This window comes from Poecile atricapillus, chromosome 5 (genome assembly GCF_030490865.1).
Source record: "Poecile atricapillus isolate bPoeAtr1 chromosome 5, bPoeAtr1.hap1, whole genome shotgun sequence".
NCBI classification, from domain to species: Eukaryota; Metazoa; Chordata; class Aves; order Passeriformes; family Paridae; genus Poecile; species Poecile atricapillus.
In genome coordinates this window covers 28,379,246-28,393,313 of record NC_081253.1, presented here as the reverse complement: position 1 = coordinate 28,393,313, position 14,068 = coordinate 28,379,246, and the positions used below count along the sequence as shown (strand labels likewise).

Sequence of the window (14,068 nt, the reverse complement as noted above, 5' to 3'; positions counted from 1 at the left end):
CTTCCCTTGTGTGCACAGGGAATGTAGGGTGTCTCCAGGCCCCAGGAGAGGTCCTGGGCTTTTATGTTCTAACCACATCCTTGGAAAAGTGTTATGCACTATCTGAACTAGCATCCAGCTATGATGGATACACTAAGAAATGTCTGATAGGGTTCCTTGTTGATTTGTTCCTGTTTATTTTTTTATCAGGCATGCCTACTGGAAACTTAAGCCTCAGGGGCAGTACCTTCTGCTACCTACAGGCTACCGGGAGGATTTAATCAAGTATGCATGATATAACAGGCACTGAAATTCCTGGAGATTACAGAATGCTGCAGAGGGTGTCACAGGGTGTCATACAGCCAGGCAACAAAAATATAGTGATTTAAGCATATGAGACCAGAAAAGCAACTAGTGAAAAATACATGACTCCTTAACGCTAAAAACTACAATTTTGGATATTGCCTATATTTAGTGAGCAATAACCAAACAGATCTAAATATAGCATAGGCTTTTATAGTTTTCTTACAATCTACATACAGAGGAAACTTCTCTGTGCTAAGGCACAAATACGTCTAACAGTTATATTTGGTGGAGCACATCCTAAAATGCAACTTATCCTTATCCAGAAAGTGTGGCCAGTGAAACATCATTCCTAAAGTTCCAACTGCAGCCAGAGGATGTTTCCCCCCAACATTTACCAGGTCAGCTCAAGCATATACACAAGCATCTGCTGACCAGGTAAGGGCAAGCTCAATACCTGCTGAAGCTAACAGGACCCTCTCTGCCCCTCTTGAGTGCTTGGGAGCAGCAGCAGATGGCAAGGCTTATTCAGCACCAGGGTAAAGCCTAACATGCACAGTGCCTGAGGTCTTTCAAATAAAGGAGCACTCTCATAACAAAAAGCTCTAACAAAACCGAGATCTCACTTTGTTTTAATCATCAAATAAAACAAACACAGAAATATATTTCATGTAGCAAATATGATTTTACTCACTTCAAATTCTCAAGGTGAAGATGTCATTTCCTATAAGCATCATGAACTCTAAGGTTGTAACATACATGAGAGCCATAGCTAAGGCGGTCATTTCTTCTTACCTAGAATTCATAATGATTCCATTATTAATCCACAGTTGGAGTTCAGTTATGACTAAACTCTTCCATTATTAATAGATTGACAGTGGAATATTCAGCTTAACACAATCAACTTTCTCATGGGCATTAAACAGTTGCTGTGTGGGTGTTTTTGGAGCTTTTTTGGGGGGTTGGTTTTTGGGGTTTTTTTTGTGGATTGGTTGGTGGGGTTTTTTTAAGCATTATGATTTCCAATTAGTCAAAACCACGGTGTAGACACCCTGCATTTCATAACATGCCATTCTTTTTGCTAAAGATGAAACTAGAAGTAGGTGAGATTCTGGAAATACAAGAGCTATTTTACATCTAACATCAACCTCACATAATCATAGTTGCATTTTGTTCTTAAGAGAATTTAAGTTCACATAGTGCAGGTTTTTCTAAGGAGTAGAAAAGACAGAGTGAAGAGGAATTAACTAGTCAGAGGGGTCTGAATACGTACAGTGAAGTTTCTTAAATAAGGAGACTCCCAGGACTAAATCTCTGGTCCTAATGCTTTTCTGTGAAATCGGTAAGAAAACCACAGAAATGACTGTTACTTTAAAGCATACTTTTCATTACTTCTAGATTTGGTGCTTTTCCTCCTCCATGAGCTTCAAGGTTCCTTATCAGAATTTGTTCCCTTCATCCTAACTGTCCCTGAAACACCTTTTGAAGTATGATACACCAAGAAAACGGTTTAAACCCTCCTGACACATTCAACTGAGAATTTCTATATAAAGCTCTCCTCAATTCTCTTTCACAGTATCCCTGACACCTTCTCTAGTTGGCACCTAGGAGATGTTAGCACTGTATTGCTATGAACTATCTGAATATTTTAAATTACTTTCAAAATATTTATGAAAAAAGACTGAAGAATATTTTCAGAATTCATACTGTTGATTTTGTTTCCAATTACTTCTTTTTAATATATGTGCCATTAGAGATTAGGATTTGAAAAAAACAAATGACAGAACATTATGAACAAGCTACACTGCCAGGAACAGTTTTCCAGAGCCATGTTTTATTTGAGAGAACTGTCACCCTTCAATAAACAGCGGATTTTATTAGCATGTTGTTTGTTAATTTGTACAATTTGTGTGTAATCAATGAATTAAACTGATAGAACTACCTTGAAATGCATAATTACTTATTTAGAGAAGCAGAGAACTCCTAACGATTTACTCAATACAGTACATTTACAAAAGGAGTCTTTGAAATTAAAAATTAATAAGCTATTAATAGGATAAGACAGCTTGTGACTCATTGTCTAACAAAGGAAACATGTCAGGGAAAAAAAAAAAAAAAAAAAAAAGGAAAAAGAAAAAAAAAATCACTAGACTCCAAGTATGACTTTTTAAAGCTATATGCACAACCAAGTTATTCGAGTTATAAACACAACAAGGTGACGTGTTCTCCACGGAGACAAAAATCAACAAAAAGAAGCAAATATGCCAACCTGGAAAACACAACCAACATGTTTTATTTACCATAGCCAGCATAGTAAGCACCAGCTGTGTCAGAAGATAAGTCATGTCCTAAAAACCAAAGGAAAAGGGGAGAAGCCTTCTTGCACATCATAACTAAAAAGATCTCTTCACTAAAATTTTTTAAATGCTTTTTTACTACCAGTTTTTCTGTTTTCCTGAATTTTTTACCCTCAGGGCAGATTTCTCTTGATCTAATCCCACATCTGCAAGCCAGAAACAGTAACAGAAGAAAATGTACGTTTTGATTGCCAAGGTGTAGTTTGAAAAAAAACCGCAAATCTTGCCGCCTGCCCATACTCTCACCATTCTCTTTTGACTCATGGAAAATATTAGTCTGTGCCCTGCAGGATGTAGAGCATAATAGTTTGAAACTAAATATTTTATTAGAGAGACTGAAGTTTATTTCAGCAATGACTCTCTAAGATAACAACAATACCAAAATTCTTTTTAAATTAAATACTTAAACTGGACTGCTCTCAAATATTGTAGTGCTTTTGATAAAACCCAATTTATTTATCAGGAGAAACCCAGTCTTTTTACAATAGTTTCTTATCTAACAATAATCTTTCTTGTCCAGCTGTTCATTTGAGAAAAGCTTAAACTAAAGGGGCTTCTGTTGGTCAAGGACCTAGTTCTAGCCTGACCACATCAGTCTTTTGCCCAAACTCTTAATCTCACACTGCATTTATGAATTTTAGAGTTTACAGCTATAGGCACTAAGCACACTCACAATCTGGCATGCTTTTAGCATTCCCTTGATCTCCTTCTCTTGCTAAAGGTAACAGTCTCAACTCTTTATATCCACTTTCTAGCAACAGCATTTTGCCATGCCTCTAATTACCAAAATTTATTGCAGTGATCAAGTGCATGTTCCTAAGGCCCTTTGATGCACTATAAAGGGAATGTCTGCGGGTAATCACACAACTCTTCCAGCACTCAATATAGATCATCTGAACACAGTGAAATAAGTGAAAGGAAGATTTGTTTTATCATATGTCAGTCTTTTGCATATATGATCTCCTCCCATGCAAAGAAAAGTATCCCGTCTTGTTTCTCCAAAAGAATTCACTCTCAGAAAATTATTTGTGATGTTTCTGATAAACCAGTACAGTGCCAGCAAAGTTGGCCAAAAATAATGGAAGACTAGTCCAAATTGCCTAATTTGGAAAGACTGCCAAACTCCCCACAGTAAATGGCTGACATTCTCTCTTTTTGTGTCAAAATATTTATCAGCTTTTCCCCAACAATAGCTACACTGACTTTATTAAAGCAGTAGTCAGTATCTGTAGTGCACTGTATTGCTTCATATGCAATGTGTCATTCTGAACCAATCCATGTTTTTGGAGTAACACAAATAAAAAAGATTAGTACATATATGCCAAAAAAACAAACACTATGGGGAGTATCAGCCATCTCTGCCTCTGCCACCCAGCCTGTCTTTGCCTTCCTTTCCTCTGCTTCACTCTCTGGCAGATTGTTTTCTGTCACCAGACCTGGGACGGAGAGCCCTTCTCAGCACTGCTCTCTCAGGGCCCTGGCACAGCTTTCAGTCATCTCCCCAGAGGGGCTGAGCATCCTTCTGCTTTCCTTTACCCCTCCATCAAAGCCACCCCCTGCCATGTCTCGGCCACCCTTCTGAGAAAGAGACCCAAAAAACCAGAAAATTATGCAGACATGGTCTTATCAAGGAGTAAATTAATTGATTTGACTTCAGATAAACTACTACTTAGAAAGAAATTTTTTTTATAACCCTCTCAAAATATTAATTGTGAATTGCCACAGAATTTTTCAATGTAATCAAAATACTGCTATATTGTAGCTGGAGTTTAAGAAGACTCCTTTCTACTCTTGCCAAATGCACAATGTAATGAACTTGATGACTATAATCTAAGAGAACAACTGAACCTAATCAGTAAAAAATCAACAGTAATTTAATTTTATCCTGCATCAAGGTATTTGTGGGTGGCAGGAAAGAAGCACTATGTACAGCAGTCATTTAGGTCTTATCTCAATTGTTGGGGGGTTTTTGCCTTAGTCCCTTCCTTACTAATGAATCTGACTTTATGGAAACATTAGTCTCCTAAATGTATTTGAAGAGGGCAGGAGAAAGAGGAAGGCATTAAAACACTAAGAATTCATTAATTCATCACTGATCAAAACTGGAAATCAGAACTTTCATCAAGTGTTTTCAACACAGTTGATCTTTTCTTAAGGTCACTTACAGCATCACCCATTGTTGGGTCAGTACATACATGTATTGCCTTTGAACAGAACACAAACACAGTATGGTAACACCTTCAATTAGTCCTTTTTTGATAAACATTTTAGAATAATGATTACAGTACCTTCTTTAATGCAAACCATATTGTTTGCATCCCTGTGTATTACTGCAATGGCAAGCTGTCCAAAAAAACTGCCTTCAAACAGCTAAACTCAATTACTTTTTTTTTTTTTTTACATCATTGTACAGTTAAGACCAAAACGTTGCATAAGCTGTCAAATCTAGACTAAATTGCCACTATTGCCACAGTTCAATAAAAGCTGTTTATGCTCACACTAGTCAGTTAAATCATGCTGGATTGCAGTGGATATATGCTCTCTATAACTGGAGTGAATTCCACATAGGGATGTCTCTCAGGTCATAGAGAGACACTGAAATAGTCCCAAATACACAAGGAAATTTGTATTCACAACAGGTCAGTAGACTCATGAATAAAATGAAGTGGTATTTTACATTTTTAAAAAATTTATACAAGCTTCCAGCACAAATATGTAAGTCATGAGTAGCGAACAAACCAAAGAATAAAAGTTTGAAGCTACTTTAACAAAGCTTTCAGGAGGATTTCAGGAGGTTTCAGATAGGACATGGCATGGATAGGAAATCCCAGGGGTGTTTAAACTCCATAAAAAGATATATTCATATTTCCTTCCAAGAAGCTTTCCTAGTGAGATGCTTTGCTAATTCCTTTCACAGCCCATACTTCACTGGATGAACCCTCACTTCTTCCTCCTTCTGCCCTGGGGCTGCGGGAGGCTTTCCCTTCCCCTAAGCTGGGCTGCTGAACTGTGCTGCACCAGGGCATTCAGGAGCCAACGATCGGCTGCGGCACCCCTCACTCTCTCCTCCTCACACTCACACTTCTGAAAGGTATTTCCTGAGCACAAGAAAAACAATAGCGTGACACTGAAGCTGTTTTAAGCATGGCTTTGTAATGCAATGAGCACAAAGCCGCCCTTACTCAACACTCTGCTCTTAACTTGCATCCTTCTGCTGCTGTGGAGAGTAAATAATTCATAAGTTCAGCACTAGGGAACTGGCAGTGAATTATTGGCTACGTTGTGCTCTGATACATCATAACCATGTGAGCATAACTGTTATGAAAATATTCATGTTTTCTACTTAAATATTAAACACTGATTCAATAGTCCTAAAAAACATATCCCCTATAACCAAGGCAAGGGGAGCTGCCATGCAGCTCCATTCTGCTGTGTCTGGATTTGGGATTTTCAGTTTCTGTTGTAAAATGGAAAGGATGTGTGTGTATACACATACACATATTTATACAGACACTAATACAAATGGAAGTTGTGGGGGGTTTTTTTAATATCAAACTCAAAAGCTCAACTAAATAAAAAGTTAAGATGCTCTATTTACAGTGGAGACGCTTTAACAAGGCTCATCTACCAACATTACATGGATCTACGTCTACTAATGTACTTATGATGTTTAATTGTACAATCCTTACATGGCACTTAAAAAACCTCATGGCATGTGTTCAAATTGAGTTGGACACAGGTACAGACTCCTAGATATTATATATAAATTAAACTCACTAGTGCCAGGATGAAGGAAGAAACTTGTAACAGCTAATTCATTACAATTAAGCTTCCAAAAACATTTAATAGTGCTCAGGAGAATTGGTCATATAACTTAATGTCATTTATGCCAAGGTTTAGGTTCCTAAATGCAATTGTGGAGAACAAATCATTTCTTCCTTTTGAGGAGGGATTTGCCTTCACACTAAATTGTCAGTACACTCATCAAATTCGATATATCATGTCTATTTTTTCCTAGGATTAAATGGAAAACCATTTTCAGTGAATGACATACATAAATACTTTTGATAGCTGCTACTTAACTCTTCTAGTGTTATTTTTCTGGAAGTCTTACAGGCACAGTGGAAATTATATTAAAACTCTCGTTAACACTCTTCATTTCTGTAGGACACAGTTCAACTTTTACCACATGCTAATAATTATTTTGAGGCAGACCCCATGAGAAGACATTGCAACATCTGATGTATTTATGAAGCCTGAAGCATTAATATTCCAGAGATACTTAAAGATTAGACATGTACAATGAGTGAGTCATTGCAGTATCTGCATTCACTGGTATTTATAACAATGGCAATGCACAAGAACCCCACATGGAAACAGATGGACAGATCATCATTATGGAAGAAAAAAGATCCTCAAAATTGCAGACATCCCTTGTATATGTATTGTTAAAGAAAAATATGATACAGTAAAACAATCATCTGTTTCCATGCAAGTAAAAAACATGCTGGAATGAGAGATGTCTAAATAAAATGTTCCAATTCAAAAAGCAAAAGTGAAGAACACTGCTGACAAGATGAACTGGTAACAATAGTTACAGGCTAATACTTCTGCAATGTAGTAACAACCCTTTATCTTAACAGCATTATTTTATTTAATATGCTACGTTTCATAACCCATTCCCTTCATTTTCTGTAGTATTTTCTCTTTGGGCCTCTTTTACTGGTACTTTACTAAGTCCTCTAGGAACATGAAACACTACTATTGCTATTCTGATTGTTTTCCTCCATATATTAAAAACAAAAACCTATAAAGAAAAAACATTATACTCACCAAGATCACATATATCAACCCAGTAAAATTCATCATTTAAAGTCAGATGTATATCACTTGTGGGATATTCACAATTACTAATGATCAATGGAGAAAACTGGAATCTTTGAGAGTGGTAAGTATGAATAACATGCAGTAACTTCCCATTCACTTTGAAAATTATTATCATATATATTTATTTGTAAGAACGTGTCTTGGCTACATTTTAAGAGTATACTTGAGGCTGGCATAAACCAAGATTAGCTTAACTGATTTTCCAAGGAGCTGTGCCAGTTACTACATGATAGCACCTGCTACTTCACCTTTTACCTCTGTGTGAATGACTTTCTCTAGCGCCTGGATGCACCATAGCTTACTGCATGTCAGAATTCATCACTAGAACTGCTCAGCATGAAGTCCACAAACAGTAGGGGTCACAAAGAAGCTGTCAGGCTTTGTTTGAGAAATTACCCCTGCTCTTCATTCACATTCTTTCTACAATATCCCAGCACTCTCAAACAAGTGGAAACTTCACTAATGGCATCCTAAACTGTCTAGACTAGAAGGGACAAAAAAAAGCAGATGATACACACTACACAAGCGGATGATACATTTTCAGCACTGGTTAAATTCATCAATCTTTTAGAAATGCTGGAGTGTTTTGATTTTTTAATAGCGCAATCTTTTTATTTTTCCATGATTGCAAAGGTGAACTTGTTTATATGGAACTGCCATGGTGGACTTTGTTCTTTGCATGTCTCATGCTTCACTTGCTATAGCCAAAAATGTAGTCTAAAAACGTAGGAAAGAATCCAAGCCTCAAGTTTTAATTTCTATTCTGATGTCAAATCTATGCCAAAATTTCACAGAATTGTAGAATGTGCTGGATTGGAAGACACCCATCGAGTCCAGCTCCTAGCCCTGTCCAGCACCATCCCCAAGAATCCCACCATGTACCTGAGTGTTGTCCAAACACTTCCTGAACACTGGCAGGCTTAGGGCTGTGACCACATCCCTGGAAGAATTTGCTATCCCACACCCATCCTGCAAGTGGCACAAACATCACAGAAGTACATAAGCTTTCACTTAGCCCAGAGTCAAAAAAAACATGGAAGAGATCCCTTACTTTGACATTCATTATGGTAAAAGAGGTATGAGAATTTTTAAATTTAGAAAAACCCAACCTGCCTTTAGAAGGTAGAAGTAAAAACTTGGATACCCTGGATGTTTTGGATGCTTGGGAAGAAATAGTCTGCACTACAAAAAAAACCTCTAATCAAACAGTTGTTATTGACTGGACATCCTCAAGCGTTATCTTTGGATTATCTTGGATTTCATCACACAAGGCTTGATTTAGATTGGCCTACCCAACTTTAATGGATTTGAGGAAAAAAAATACCCTTTTGCCCAGGGAATATTCACATGTTAAGATACAATGAACTATCCCCAGGCAGGAATCAAATAAGGTCCTCTGTCTCACAGAGTGAGAATCAATTCCTGCCCTGAAGAATATAAACAAAAAAATAATTAAACAGATAAACGAATATCAAAATAAAAAGCATTTGGCAGGTCAGCAGCACATAAAAATCTCAAAATAATATTCAATTTGCTAGAGACTATATTTTAGAAAGCATTGGGCTCCCTACAAGTCAGTGGGAACTGCTATATTGATTCAGGGTAGGACCTGCCATCTTTTCCCCACCGCTCTGCCAGAGCAGAGCCCTGAAGAACGGCGCTAACTATCCTGCTGTCACCTGACAGTTAAAAATGTAAATGCAAGGCCAACTTAGCATCGTGCAAACTTTACCACCGTGCCAGGCCTTTTTAAACCCTGAGCTGTTCAGCAGCTCCCCTAGTGTTCAGAAAGCTTACAAAAGGCCAAGAGCATCTTAAAAGCTGAAAAAAATATGCTTATTTTTATAAAAACATTAGAAGTTATTACTTGTAGAATTCATTCATATCCTCTTTCTCCCTCCTACCTTCTACCCCTCTGTTTCTCCAGACTTATGACCTAACCTCTTATTTTCTTGTCTTTTCTCCTTATAACAAAATATTATTACACATCAGAGTCAGAAGTACTGTTTCCTTATATAATACATTGGCCATGCAATACTAAATGCCAGTTGTGCAGCCCAGTTTTACATAAAAGTGGATGTGTGAAGATTCACAAATAAAGCCATTCTGGAGACACAGGTGCTAGGCTAGGCACAGATACTGCAAAACCCAGCCTTTGTTGCCTTTTCTAAATTTTATTTGTGGAAAGCTGCTTTTTCTGCATCCCTACTAGAATCACAGCACAATCCAGGTTAAGAAGGACTTGAAGACATAATTGTTGTGGTTAGGCAGGATGGAACTCATTCCCAAGAAGGACATAGGCATACATTTTGAATTTTTTAATTCTGTAGCTTCTTCTTTGTTTAAGGATTAATAATAACTCTTAAAAGCTTATCCAGTATTAGAGGAACACAGTCTTACACTAAGCAGCACGCATGCTACTATAAGCACTATACAAACAGCGTTCCACAAAAGAAACACCTCATGCTAATTTCTGGTGATCCTGCCCCACAAACTGCAGTGGGGCAGGATCAGTGTGGCATAGTGAAGGGTTTATACCAGCAGCGAAAGAAAAAAAGTATGCACAGACCTCCAGAAAAATGAAGCTTGGGCTTAATATTTCACTGCTTGGAACAGAGAACAAAACTTTAATGGGAAATGATTTAGGAATCCTCCACATATAGAAAGAAAATGAGACTGGTCAGTGGGTACCCAAATTCAGATGCATATCACTACACCTAAAATTTAAACTGGAAAGCAAGTAGAGAGTGGTAGACAATATTAGTCAGAAAATCTGGATTTAGATAGAGAATTCTCAACTCCACAAACAAGTATAAAGACAAGCTGAGAGAACTGGGGATCTTCAGTCTGGAAAAGGCTCTGGGGAGGCCTTCCAGTCCCAGGGGCCCACAAGAGAGCTGGACACTGGTGACTAGTGACCAGGGCAGGGGCTTTAAGACAAAGGAGGACAGATTTAGCTTAGATATAGTGAAGAAATTCCTTACTGTGAGGATGGTGCAGCACTGGAACATACTGCCCAGGGTGGCTGTGAACTCCCCATCCCTGGATGTATTTACAGCCAGGGAGGAGCAGCGATGAGCAACCTGGTCTAGTGGAAGCAGTCCCTGCAAATGGCAATGGGATGCCTTTAAGGTCTCTTCCAATCCAGACCATTCTATGATTGTGATTTTAAATCCTCAGGACAAAGGGTATTGTTCTAGGTCAAGCTCTAAATCACTTTATGTTGCATAGGCTCTGAAGTGGCACTTACAAGGTTATCCATTAGCCTCAACAAATGATGGCATAAAATGCTGAGAAATCAGAGCAATGCCACAGAATTTCAGACATCTACAAAATCAAAAACCAACATCAAATAAAAATTAACATAACATGCAGTGAGGGTTAATATAGACTTTCATTCAGTGATGGGAAGCACACAGAAAATCCAGAGATCCTGACAGAAACAATTATCTGGTATCTCAGTGATAAAGAAGCAGAACTCATCTTTGCCGATGCATTAGAAGCCACATCACAGGCAGCAGCAAAAGCCAAACCCAACACAAGAACATCTCTGATTGATTCGCTGTCTGATCTTGTTACTGTGAAACTCTCACAAATTTACTACAGACTGCAATCAGGAGCACACAGTTAAATGTGATTCCTCACCTACAGGAAAAAAAAAAAAAAAAAGAAAAATCACAGAGAAAAAGAAACACCACACAGATATTTTTTTTTTTCTGCCATTTTCAGGCCAGAAAGTCCTTTAGTTAAGCCATGTCAGTAATCATTAATCTCAGATTCAGAATCGCCAATAGGACCAATTGTGCAGTAAAACCAGTTTTAGTGGGAGTTTTAAAAGAGATGGGTCACCTTCCCTCAGCTGGATACAGCTGTATTTTCTTGCACCATAGCTCATCATGGTTTTAGTTTATCTTTACGATGATACTGAACATATTAGTCTGTTATCTCCCAACATACTAATTTAAAGAAGAAATTAAGTCAATTGCCAAATCCTCTAGCACACACTTTTTATCAGACTAATGAATTATCCAAAACTTCTGTCAAATTTTAGACACAGGTCCTGAGTTTCTCCAAACAAGAAAAGAAACCTGACAAACTAGGATGTTTCTAGAAGAAAGTAAAGGGAACTCTGACACATTGATTAAACAGTTCATTAACCAAAGTTACACTTTTTTTCTTAACCTTTAAAATCACTCAATTCTTCATCCAAGTTAAAAGTTTCTGAAGCTTAACCCTGACTTAAATTTCACGTTCACCTGCATTTCATTGTAATGCTTATATAGTTTGATTCAGAATTCCTTCTAGACCAAAGCTTTAAGTTTATCAAATAACACACACTCAGTCTTTATTATATAATCTTCTATTTGCAATGTGTCTGTGGTATTACCATCAACCTGAAAGCCAATTTGCATTTCACTGAAAACAAAACAATAGGAGACAAAGGCGACTTTCTCCGAGCTGGATTAGTTTTTACAGTACTTTGAAGCATGTCCATTTCTCCTACTGATATACAAGTAAAAAGAGAGAACATTCACAAGACTTAGAAACACTGAAGACTCCCACTCAACAAAAAAATGGCTTTCAGCTAACAAAGCTTCATTGAGCTACATGTGCATGAAATTCCCTGATACCTTTGGGACTGCCTAAAAACACGGAGCTTCTAATATTGTATAGTATGTACAAAAACAGTACCAACATAAAATACTAAGTTAATGCTATTAACAATGTTTGCTTCTAGTGCTCTACTCCCCACTCTGAGGCAAAGACATCCATCCAACGTTTGCCTTCACCCAATGATACGGGTTCTCATGGAGCAAGGGAGAAGCCTGGCACCTCCCTGGCCTGTCTTCCCACTACACTCACCTTCCACTCCCTAACAGCTCTACACCAAACATATGCATACTTAGGGATTGGAACTAAAATGAGCTTAAGGCATATTTAACTAATTAGCAAATTCCTAATTTCAACAGTGCCACACTGCCATACTATTCACACCACAAAACCACACAGAAAAAAAAGAAGAGGATTTTTCTTCCTTTCAGTGTTCTGCAACATGTTTTTTGTTTTCTTAGGGTGACACAGTTGAAGACAAGACACCCAACATGAGTGAAAGCAGAATGAATTTATTTAAAACTTTGAGCATTGGTGAGGTTCAAACTCTTTGTTCAGTTCTAGGCCCCTCACTACAGAAGGGCATTGAGAGAGAGGGTGGAGCATGTCCAAAGAAGGGCATTGGAGCTGGTGAAGAGCACACATCTGATAAGGAGTGGCTAAGGGAGTTTATCCTGGAGAAAAGAAGATTCAGGGGGACCTTACGTCTCTTTACAACTACCTGAAAGGAGGTTGTAGTCAGGTAGGTGTCAGTCTCTTCTCCCAGTTAACAAGGAATAGACATGAGGAAATGCCCCCAAGGTGCACCAGGTGAGGTTTAGATTGGATATTAGGAAAAAATTCTTCACCAAAAGAGCTGTCAAACATTGAAACCCTCTGCCCAGGGAAATGGTCACCATCCCTGAAGGCATTCAGAAGATGCACAGAACTGGTACATAGGGGCACAGTGTAGCAGTGGGGTTGGCAGTGCTGGGTTAATGGATGGACTTAAGAATCATAAAGGTATTTTCCTTTATGACTGCAGGGTAAGAGCATCAAATGGCGTGCTATTAACTCCTTAGGCCAAGGAAAAACAGGTATCTGAGTGGCCTGTATTATACGGATATCCCCGCCAATATCACCCTAATGCCAAAATCCAGCTTCTATTCAAAGAAAAAACACAGAAAAATTCAAACTTATGAGATCCTAGTCAGGCATTTAATTTCCAAATGAGAAAACTTTGTTTCCACTCATTCTTTAGCCTTGACTGTCTTGCTTCAAGGTATCATCAGCCAAGATGCATACTTTTCAAATAAAAAAACGCTACACCAGTGGGATCAGAGCTAATAATTACTGGAAGAAGCTAAAAGGACACAAAAAGAAAGATGGTAGAATGAAAGACAAGGAAAACAGACGAATGCAGTAAATAACTTTGAAGATATGGTGAAAAGACAAATGACACCTGAAGACTGTACAAAGTCCATTCGGAGGTCCTGATCCTGAAGATGCAGCAACTGCCACAGAATTGGCTCTAAGGACAGAATTCAATCCAACCATTCTGCCTCTCTACATGACAGGCTGGAAAATGTACCCATCAAATACACACCTCCTGGGGAGGCAAGATTCAGTACCACCTCCTAACAAGGCCAAAGTTTCAGTCTGCACTCAGAAGGAAAATGCAGTACACCTACTCTTCCTGACTAGACAAGACACCTGAGATTCTTCCAGTGCCAACGGAAGACCAAATCCTGCATTTCCTCTGTCCCTTGAACTGTCATGTGTGCAGCAAAGACACCCAGACACAATTACTGGGTTACATGCCCTCCCCCAGCACTTCTGAAAAGGGTATTTTGCCAGAAAGCATGTGCACACCTCCTGATTCACTCTGAGGCTGAGCCAAAAAACAGAGAACAGGCCACAACTGTCCACATTGTTCATACAGCATATTTTCT

General features: G+C 38.3%; 1 protein-coding gene across 2 annotated transcripts in view; it reads right to left on the bottom strand.

Annotated features, from left to right (window-relative positions):
• HECW2 (HECT, C2 and WW domain containing E3 ubiquitin protein ligase 2) overlaps positions 1-14,068 on the bottom strand; it is a 149,319-nt gene that overhangs the window by 118,901 nt on the left and 16,350 nt on the right. Inside the window, exon 1 of one of the 2 annotated variants that reach the window (XM_058839805.1) lies at positions 977-991. The exons of the other annotated variant lie outside the window; for it this stretch is intronic. The gene's annotated coding sequence lies outside the window, so the exon portion shown is untranslated. Of the gene's footprint in view, positions 1-976; positions 992-14,068 lie in introns of those variants that run through there. 2 annotated transcript variants of the gene reach the window in all.